The sequence below is a fragment of the Crocodylus porosus genome, unplaced genomic scaffold (assembly GCF_001723895.1).
Source record: "Crocodylus porosus isolate Cpor-Errol unplaced genomic scaffold, CroPor_comp1, whole genome shotgun sequence".
NCBI classification, from domain to species: domain Eukaryota; kingdom Metazoa; phylum Chordata; order Crocodylia; family Crocodylidae; genus Crocodylus; species Crocodylus porosus.
In genome coordinates this window covers 87530154-87541750 of record NW_017728943.1, presented here as the reverse complement: position 1 = coordinate 87541750, position 11597 = coordinate 87530154, and positions in this window count along the sequence as shown.

The window sequence follows — 11597 nt, the reverse complement described above, 5'->3', positions numbered from 1 at the left end:
GAAGATCCCAATCCTCAAACACTCAATCACATTTTATCTTCAGAATATGAGAAAACTCAGCCAAAACTTTGTTGAGTATTCTCAAAGCGGGGAGTTCTTGGTGTCACTGGGCATAACCCCAGGTAACTCAGAGGGATGGAAGACCACGAGCGTCGAGGAAGTCTTTCTGCTCTGGGCTCAGACAAGCCAGGGCCCCCCCTTGCCCAACCTTTGTAACCCTTTCTATGGTGCCTGTAATCTCCTGTCCTTCTGGAAAACAGGCGAGCTAAAACTGTTACCTGTGGAATGCAAGGGCACCGCTCAGAGAGAGAAGGGAGGAGGGAAAGGGGAGAAAGAGGGGGGCCAGCTGCTGGAAAATCATTGGGAATGACCGGGGTATAAAATTCTGCTGTTGCAGGGTTAAACACACAGGATTTGAGACCATACAGTCTCCCTGTGCCTTTTACTTGAGCTCAAATAAACTCTGTCTGCTTCTCCCCCCAGCGTGTTTATTTGGCGCGATGCACACTGGGCAACGAACCCAATTGTTGCCTCCCTCGGGCACCTTGTGCCGGCAACACTCAGGACCTCAAGTGAGCTTCAGCAGTGTGCAAATTGGAGCACAGGGATCAGGCTCTAGGAGCTGCTTGAGGTGGCTTCAGCCTGTGAACCTGGCAAGTGGCCAGGCAGTCTCTGTGCAGATCGGCAGAGCTGGTGCCAGGAACAGCTTGAAGCTGCTCGGGCCCCACATGGTGTGTGGATCGGCACACAGAGAATCTGCCCTGGGAGCAGCTTGCGGCTGTTCGGGCCTCACCTGGTGTGCGGGTTGGCACACGTAGGACCTGCCTGGGAGTAGCTTTCAGCTGCTCAAGTTAGCCTTGGCCCTAGGCCGAGTGACTGGAGCCACACACTACGGCTCCGCCTTTAACTAAAAGTGCCCCGGGGCCCAAAGCGGGGCCCGGGAAAGGGAGGACCGCTGGTGTGAGACTGGGGGACCAAAGCCTGTAAGGGCTCAGCTACCCTGAGAGAGAGAAAGCCCTGGGCTGCTCAGTGCGGCACCAGGCCAGCGAGGAGAGCCAAAGGTGCTGCTGGAGAAAGGCTCTTGCAGGATCAGCCTCCAGGGGACAAGCCCTGGCTGCTTCAGACAGGAAGCATGAATTGCTGGGGAAGCAGACCCCACAGTGGAGGTAGGTATGGGACAGGAGGGTCTGCTGCCTCCACCCTCCATTGTGGGAGTTGCATGTCCACATCCCAGGGCCCTAAAGGGGAGGGGCTCCAAGGAAACCCCTTGGGGAGGTACTGAGTGCACTCCCTATTTTGGGTGATTGTTGTTGTGTCAAGGTCTATATAGCTATGGATATTCTTTAAGGAAGTTTATATGATGTATATGTTCTTAATGTGTTAATATATATATTTTTAGTTACTTGGTAGGTTTAGGAAATATTATTAACTATTTGGGTTCTATAAGTGGAGTCCCCATATCTGTAACCTTAACTATCTTGTTCAATGTATTAATTATTATATATGTTGTAAGTTATAGGGTTTATGTGAATTATGGGATATTATATGTAGTGTCATATGCTTAGCTTTATTGTAAATATTTTATGTTTTATTTTTGGTATATATTATAGTAATAAATTGTATATAGTTAAGCCAGGTCTTGGCCTGGCTCTGTAGAGAGGAGAGGGAACTGCTCTAGTAGCCGGCCCCTCTGTCAGCACCCTGCCTGACCACCAGCACTGTCCTTGGAGGACAGGGCATACCCCCCTGGGTGTACCTGGGGTACAGCAATTTGGAACTTGCTCTTAGAATATTTTGGTGACTTAATTATTACTTCTTGCATCCTTTTTCTTCTATCCCTCCTTCTTTTCTTCCTCTTCACCTTGCCCTTTTATTGCTCATTGTTTATGACAGATATGTATATTGTTCAGGTTGATGTGTATAGTTGATATATATGTATTTCTGAGGTTTGTGTTGGATTAAAAAAATCAATGAATAAATCCCCCCTGAACAGCAAGTTAGAAAGAGGTTTCTGTTTACCTAGGTAAGCCAAGACTGGTATGTGCAGTAACATAAGTATCATGAATGACTGCATAGCAGAGTGACTTTTTTGAAGCCAGAAACTTCTTGTAAGGCGGGGGTGGGCGCAGAATTTGTAGAGGCCATGTTTGACACCTTATGGAATTAATGTTTTTGTATTTAACCAGAGAACTTGTTTCCTTGAATAAATTTTTTGTTTACTTTTAGGGAAACAGAGATCTCTCTTGAAGCTAATGGAGACCTGATTTGACAGAGGTTGCAACAAACAAGAGGCAAGAAATTTTGTGGGGGATATTTCTTTATTGGACCAATTGTATGGTTACGATGAAGTTAGACAAGCTTTTGAATGCCAGGTATTCTTCACCAGGTGTGAGGAAAGAAGCAAGCACAGCAATGATTAAAACAGTGGCTAGGGTTGTGATTTCAGGAATTGGGTAGATAATCTATTACAGCAGGCACAACATTTGCACTAGGGATCAAGGTATCATCTTTTGCAAAGATTTATGAGGATGAAGATGGTGCAAGACTTCAGACTAGTGCTTGGAAAGGATGCTCACCTAAGCATCAGCTGCTGTAATTTGGAGCAGGTTCAATGCCTTTTGAAGGTTCTTTCTAGTAATTTTAATGGATTTTGGATTAAGCTTTCTCTGAGGAATATATCTACTGTAGAGGCTGCTGTCTAATGTGAAGATAGCCCAACTGGCTCAGGTATTAGAAGTTGTACATGCTAATTTGCCCTGTTTAGAAACATACTTCAAGTTAGACTGAGTATCTCTGCTCTACAGTAGAGACATCCTGAGGATCAGTTTGACATTGGCAGTGAGAAAGGGATCTTGTGGGATGGGAATGCTAATGGAAACACTGAATCAAAAAGTTTGAGGTGATTAGTGGTAGTACTAATGAAAGGGTGTTAAAGGCAACATTAATGCCAGTGCTAGGAGAAGAGAGTAGTTGGTGGGGTCATGGTGCCGGTGGCAAAAAACAGTTTTCAGTGGTGTTTTGCAATTTGGTAGGGTGTCATCTAGAAGAAATTTGCTGTCTGAAACAAAGCAGTACCAGGCTTCTGGGGAAACACATCATGTTAGCTGAAAGTCTATTATGCGAAGAGGTGAAATCAATAAACTATATACCAGTGTTGTTGCTCTGCTTGCCAAGTCATATTTCCACATTTCAGTGTCCACAGTGTAACAGGGTATTTGTGAGATGCAGTTGTTGTATCCTTTCACCTCTTTGCCACCAATTTAAGAATTTTTTTATTCTTGGTTCACAGAATTTGTGAGAGAATACAGTCTATCTGTTTCTGTCTGGCAAAGGAAATAGAGCACAGCTTGCTGTCAGCTCTTTGATGAGAAAACTCATGTGCAGTACACTTGTATGAAATAATGGGCTTCCTTTTGTGTAAGACTGTCTAGTGGTGCTTGCTGATTGCTAGTTAACCAATTCAGAAAACCATTGTGTTTCTGACATTGACTGATAGTGTTCTTCTTGGCATATAGCACATCCAGATGACCTTTGAATGGAAAGGTTTTCACAATGGACAAACAGTCAGGTCATAATTTTATGTGGAGGACGTAACCAGGACTATTTCAGAGTAGAATACCTCTCCAAAATTTCCCTTGAGGTGTAAATGGATGATAACATTGTGCATACTGTGATTTATTTAGGATAATTCTATTAATGGTAGAATTTAGACAGCTCAAATGGTGAGATTCACTTCTTCTGGATCTGACAGCAGTCATTTACAGTAAATTAAAAATGTCTCTGCTTGGTCTGTTTGAAAGGTGTTACTAGATATGGTGGTGAAGAAGCTCAATGTCAGGAATTCCAGTGCTTCTATCCTGTCTTAATTGCTCAACTGCCAACATGGCCAGCATGTCAAGTGAAAGAGAGTGACTTGGTCATTCATGCGTGCCATTTTAGGAAGCAGTCAAAAACACTCCTAGTTTTTCTGTCAGCTAAGGCATCTGTGGCAATCCTTGGCCCAAAGGTGATATACTGCCTTATCAAAAATCCATTCCTTCAAAGTCTTTATACGGTCTTAGTTGTTTCCTACCGAAGAAAGATCTTCCCTCCCTTTCAGAAACAAATGTATCAGTAAACTTGTTGGTTTATTTCTCATTTCAGTTGCCATCCATGGAATTGCTTCAAAAATTTCAGCTGGGATTATTATCACTAAGGGACTTTTTAATATCTGCTGGCAGCCACAGAAAACTACGGTGCAGTAGAAGCAATATCCTGTTCTTTCTGTAGGCAGAATATGCACTGCTGCTCATTGTGTGATCTCCAATGTATTCTGGATCTGGATCTCATGGCTCTAAACTGTGGCTGAATCACCTTTTTTTTCTGCTTTTTTGGTGAATTGTTTGTTTGATAAAAAATATGGAGTTTTAGTCAGTCAAAAACTATTTGTGAATTTGAGTGAATAGCTTTCAGCTAAAATTCTGGGCCTAAATTTCACAAAACTAGTGAGGAAGAGAGGCTGTTACCCTTTCCCTATAAACTACTGGATGTAGCACTCACCTAAGATGTGGAAATTCCCAATACACTTCTTCCCTATCTGAAGGAACCTGGAATCTGGAACCTGCATCTTCTACCTTCTGGAAGAGCACCCCAACTAAAACGTAATGCTGGGTGGAGGCATTCATTGCACCTGCTTTTAGTGCTGTCCCATTTTGTGTAAAATGTGTGAACACTCATAGGGCCAAAGACAGAACAAGTGAACATGAGCATGATTCTTGCACACATGCTCTCTGTTTGACTCAAATAATTATTAAATATTTTAGAAAAACTGAAACAGCGTCAACAGGAAAGCCTGAGAGCACTCAATTTTCATTTCCATTGCTTTGTCTTCTGTTAAAAAGTCCCTGCATGAAGACATTTCAAATTGAACAGAAATGAACATTTACCAGGGTTTGGGGTGATTTTTGGTGAGGGAACAATTAAAATACATTTTCAGTTCAAACCCAATCACTTTCCCCCACAATAATACCACCAATCCCCTCAAAAATCAGTTATTTATTCATGTATGTCTACTACCCTAATCCCCATCACCATCTTCTCCCCGGAAGAACAATGAAAGTACTTCTCAATCCTGAACAAAGATAAGAAGTTTTCCAAGTTTTCCCTGTGTTAGCAGACTGTTCCATAGGTGGGATTAAGTTAATGGGCTATATATTTGCAGATCATGCAGAACTGCACTTTATTGGGTGTTTGATTCATATTCTCTACCTTGGGGGCTTAAATAACCTAATAGGAGCATGATATATTTTTTGGCAGCTTCCATTCAGAATAGACCTGCTTCCAGGTTGTAATATATTGCTGAATTTAGTTTACATTTGCAGGCAAAGAATTCTAGAAACAGTGATATTTTTTTCTATTTCATTTCCCTTTGCTTTAGGTCTATAATGTTGTACTATAAAGATCTAGACATATTTAACTAGACATTGAAACTTTCCATCATGTAGGTGTTTATTAATGTTGTTATTTCACCATTAATCCATTTTGTAATATTTTATTCCAAAACCTTTACTGATTTTTGGATCATGGCAAATAATTCATTTTTACGGTGTCCAAAGTATACTAAGGAATTCAATCAAAGGAACAAAATGAAGTGTTTCCCACTGGAAAGAGTTTGTAATATTTTAAATTTAGACTTTCAAATAATTAGTAAGAACAGATTAAAAGGAGTAGAGTGTGCAGGAATTAAAGAAGGTAAACTGAAAACATGAGTAAGAAGAGCTCAAGTGCATCATTTGAAAGAAGAAAAGGCACTTGCATTGCTTTGGTTTGTGCTACCCTGGTTCTTGGGTATGGATGGTGTGGCCAGCCCAGCTAGGTAACATAAAACATTCAAGTTACTGCAAGGAAAAAATAGATCTAAAATATCTTTAAAAAAATTATATTTATACATAGATGTGACCAGCCTCTGGCTCACTTACTGCTGCATGGACATCTTCATGCCTGGGCTGGGGGTGAGCCAGCTGGCAATACATGGCTGTAAGGTGGGCCACCAATTGGTCCAGTGCCAAAAGGCTCTGGGCTTAAAAGAAGCCCAGAAGTGGAGCCTGGGGAGAGAGATGGAGCCAGAAGCTCTCCCTGTGGCCAGAAGTGATACAGTGCAGCTGGTCCAGTTCAGCAATTTGGGAGGTACAGCATGAGCTAAAGGCATTGAAGGAATGCCACGGGAGCACCCAGAGGCAGATTCCTCAGTTGGCAGGGAGCTGGTAACTCTCCCTGGGGAAATCACCAGAAAAGGGGAAAAGAGGGTGAAGCCCAGGTTGCCCAGGCAGACCCAGACACTGGCTTTAACACCAGCTGGATTGCTGCAGCTTGTGAGTGGGTGGCTGTGACCCCCATAATGCCACAACACACCTGTGGGAGTTATCACCGGAGCATGCAGGTCATCTGGGGCTGGGAGAAGGTGGCACAGGAGGTGCAGCTGAAGCCTCCAAAAAGGAGAAGCTGGCATGGGAACTTGTTAGCTGCACACACTCCCTGCAAATCTGCATGGAACCAGAGTGCCCCAGCAGGGGACTCACAGTTCCATGAGCAGACAGTGGGTGCATAAGAATGCACCCTGTAATATTATAGTACCTGGCTAGGTGGAACATGATCCCAGAAGCAGGCTCAGAAGAGGAGCATCCTTTAGTGGATTGCCCATGAAAGATGGATGCCCATCCCCACACAGTGAAAGAAAGCACTTGGTGTGGGGGCATCACTGTTGTGCCCACTGCCACATCCTGTGGAGGTAGTTCAGCCTCTTGACACTTGACAAGACTGAAATGGTCCCTTAGGCCTACCAGACTTAGTTGCTTTGACATAGATGGTGGGCTAGAGTGCATTCATGGAGGTAGCATATGCCACAAGCTATATTATTATGGAACCTGCTTTCTATAGAGAAAAGGGTCTGATGTAGCTTGTATTTATTTAAGAGTCTGATGATAAAGGCTTGTTGTGGATAAAAGGGCTTGTTATGGCACATTGCACCCATATCTGGAGCAGATGGCTCCTGGTACCAAGAAGAGAGGAAAAACAGGATAAAAGTGAAGCCATAATTCAGGTTGTTGATGAAAAAAAGAAAGTTGCCTAATTGATAGCTATGTGACTGAAGGACTATAAATATTACCACCTGTGGAAGGAAGAATTCCTTTTTCTTCCCCATCTTCTTCCCCAACCCCACCGATACCTGAGTATTAAAGACATCTATCTGATTTCCCTTCAAGGAATCAGCCTGCTCTGAAATGCCCGGCCAGCTCTTGAGATGTGTATTATTAGAAGTGGTAATATGCAACTACTTGCTTGCTAAGATTATATCTATATGCATGCTTGTACTTAATACTTTATAGATCTCAATAATACTGATTTATTAAAGAATTTATTGGGTTCTTGTTTGGAGAAATAAATAGGCTCTCATTTGGAGAAAAAGTAAAGCATACTTTAAGGCAAGATGGACCCTGCTGTTTGCTCTCTCTCCATTTGGGAGGAGAACCAGATACCTCAGGGTTCTTAGGGCACCAATCCAAGCTATTTTGGGTTGAATTATTGTTTTCTTGTAGGTTTGCCAAGTCTACAGGGTTACCGCCAGATCTCATGCAGTCATCCCTGGTCCCAGGCCTCAGTGCAGGAGGGGAGGACCCTGTCGCCACATCAACTGCTTCATCCAAGTGGATCCGTATACCTGAGTGGAAAGGGGAGAGGTGTAGGGGAGGAGGAGCCCCACAGAAGACACAACAGCCAAGTTGCCTGTGGCACAGAAGAACTACTGAACATCATGTCTGGAAGTAAAGTCTGCTGAACAACAAGCTGTGGTGGGTGAGTAGCCCTGACGCAGCATAGCCAAGGCAGTGAGACACCCATCAATTGACATGATGGTTCTGAGCCTGTTACAATAGACCTTAATAATTCTAAAAACTCCCTTTCCCTTTTAGTAGTAAGGTTTATCTTTCTTCTGATTTGGTTTAACTTTCTTGCCAATAAATATGTATGTTTATACATACATACATTTAATCCATTCTTAAGCAGTATTTTGTTTCCAGGATGATAAGATGGCAAGCTGTGATATGCATGTTTCTCTAGAGGAACAAAGAGATTATAATGAGTCATTATTATAATTTGTGCATATCTCTGTTGCTGCTGGTGGTGTAACTTTGCAGACAGACATCCCACCCACTGTGTATTCTTCCTAGTTTCAATATGATGAATGGCTAAAGTTACTGGACATTCAACAGTAGCTCAGGCATCCCACAATGCATTAGTAATAACTGTTCTTGAAGATGAAGAAGCTTTAACTGAAGCATACAATCAGTAGTCCACATGTGAAGAAACAAATCAGAAAACCACTGTTCCATAAGGAGAGGATTGAAAGAGCTGCATAAGTAAACTGACAGGGACTATTCATTCCGGTCTGGAAAGCATGAATAGGATTTTTGATGAAGCTTAATTTTCTTCTAGCTCTTCAGTAATGGATAAGCCATTTGAAATAAAAATAGAACTGTTATAGACCAGTGTGCTCCTTGTTGTTTATTTGAAAAAAGTATGACCCCCTCACTAACGACAGAAAAACAAGTTAGATCCTGGGTCACAATTTCACTTGCATAAAAGTGGGGTAATTCCTCTGACTATACTGCAGTTACTTCAGATTTACAGTGATGAAACTGAGGTTAGTATTTGATCCAATAATTTTAACTACTCACTTGAATGCTTCCAAATAGCAGAAACTGCAATCTCTGACACACTGCTGAGCTGTAGATTTGAAAATTATTTGTAGTTGTTTAAATAAACTTCCAGTAGATGAAATTTTAATTGAAAAGACGTATTTCATTAGGCAATGTCATGCATCATTATTGTTGCCAAATGAACTTCAGAGGCATTGGATGCTCTTTTCATTCACTGAAATTTATCTCACCTTTGAAGAGAATGCACTGTTTGAATGATTTCTTCTGTCCAATGTGCAATTCAGTTTGTTTAAAACAATTAAATGAGAGTGCTAGGAAACATCTTCACTATCAAGTGTCATAAATAAAAATCAGATGCTTGGAAGAAAACCTTAACTTTGGGAGTGTGTTTGTATGTTAGTGAATTGGCTTACCCGGGACAATCTTTGACCAGAGAAAATCTTTTGCTTTATTTCATGGGTAAATTCAGTATCCTCACTCACCCATCACTAAAGATGGTTGTTATTATAGCTAATTGAAAAAAATGTTTATAAACTTTAGTCCATCTTCTAAACTTCTGTTCCATTAGAATACATGTGTTTTATTAGTTGTTAGTGAATGTGTGCACAAACAAATTTGACTTTGCTTAGGTTTTAGAGGTATTGTTGGCTTTTATATCCCTGCATACATTTTCAGTATATTATTTGTTAGTCATTGTTCACTCTGAATTTTCCTTATTTCCCTAAATTAAGTGTCATGGACTGGAAACAATACCATGTGACACATCTGACTAGATGCATGACTTGAAAACTAGATAGTCAAAATGAACAATTTTCAGATGCAATCTGTTGACATAAAATAATTGAAACACAAATGCAGAGAAGTACTATGGCTCAATGTCTAGCTGGGTGGAAATATCAAGTGGAGTTCCCCAGGGGACTGTTCTGGGTCCCTTATCATTTAACTTCTTCATAAATGACCTGGATGATGGGCTTGAGTGCATGCTTAGTAAATTTTTGCATGACACCAAGTTGGATGGAATTGCGAATACTCAGGAGTGTTACCTCTCTGCGCCATGTTCTTGGGGAACCCTAATATAGGACGTAGACTGTCTGACTCACAAAGAATCCCCCTCCCCCCCACCTAAACAGAAACTGATTAAGGTGCAGTGAGAGACACTCCTAAAACCCTCAAGATAAGGGTGACAAGAGTGAACCAATTGCCCTAGGTCTCATTTGCATCCGAGATGGAACCAGATGACCATTCATTTACATGAGAGATGGAGAACAGAAAGCCTGAAGCAGAGACTGCAGTGAATTCTGGGATCAGAGAAGTAGGGGAGTACTGCATGATGGGGAATCTGTGCTCCAAATGCTAATCAACTCACACACCCAGCTCAGCATTTAGCAGACCAGTTCTAATCTGGATTTACAAAGGACTTTCTCCCTCCCCCACACAGACCTCTAAGCAGAAGTAAGTTTAGTTGGCATCTCAGGCCGTACATTCCCCGGTCCCACTATGGGAGGCCTATTTAAACTTAATTGGCTAAAACTCGGTTGCCAGGTTAGGGAATGCTGAGGCAAGACACTGAGTCAGAGGGGGTATGGGCAACATTTGAACAACAGTAAAGGGTTCATCACAGTGTCCAGCCCGTTGGAGCCCTGACGACAAGTGTTGTCATACTTTTCCTGGGACAACTGGTGGAAGTCCTCCCTTCCCAAAGGTTATGAACACTCCAATAATTGCCTTAAGTCTGTTAAAAGACTATAGTAAGAGCTGGAAAAGTCATGCTAAGCTGAGGCTTGTTCACAACAAGTAAAAATCCAAAACACTGATGCTGCAAGCTATCTCTTGTTTCTGAAGAAACCAGGAGATATCCCATCAGTATATCTGCTCTCCATGGCAATGTCAAGCTGGCTCCTAAGTATCTGGTTACTCCCTAATCTTATGTGTTTCCTGAGTATCAATCAGTCTCCTGAGATGTTCCAAACCAGATAATCCCTTGTCAATAGAAAAGACAATTTGATTTACAGTATTGAGAATGCTTGAAAGAAGCTGAACTGAGGGTATAAAAATCTGTAAGAAGCAGCAGTGTGTGTGCTTCAAGAGGAGGAGTCTCTCTGACACCACCTGCTTTCTTCTTGGGACGCTGGAAAAGACAGATCCCTTCAAGGATTGTGTTGAGAACTTTAACCTGTCAGCTTTGCAAACCGAGTGCCTTGGACTGGTGAGATCCCAGGTCTCTTTCTTTTCTCTCTAAGCATAGATTTCTGAACCTGAACTGTATTAATTAAGCTTGAGCTAAGTTTCCCCAAATTCTTAGTGAAACCAGGGTAATTCTGTGATTGTTTGTGTTTGTTTTCCTCTGCATATCTATTACTACTAGTGCCATTATATATTTCATATACGTAGCAATAAATAACTTTTATAGTCAAACTGGTGGTATTTTTCCTTCTCTACTTCTCCTCCCCACTTGCTCTGCAGCAATGTTTCTTTTACCTAAGCTAAAGATCCCTGTGAAGCCCAAAAATACTGTGGGATCTGCTCATCAAGAGGCTAAAAGATTGGAATGTGCTGAGTTTGAAACACATAAGGGGATCAGCTTGTACAGGCTGATTGACCCAGTTTGGCTCAGACGTGCCCTAATGAACTGAATGCTGGCCCATGAGGGCGTCATCTGGACACCCAGCAGGATTCAGAGATATTCTGTTTAACTGTGTGCTTGTGTCTGACTGTAGTTTATTGTTGCTCTCATGAACTGATTCTTGGCACATGAGGGTGTCAGCCTGTCCATGCTGATCAACCCGGCCAGGTCAGGCGTGTCATGTTAATCTGTGTGTGTTTGTGTGTATGACTGACTTGGGGACTGGAAGAACCAGCCTCACGGAAACTGAGTCCTGCAAGATAGCTCCATTGGGGGTGAGG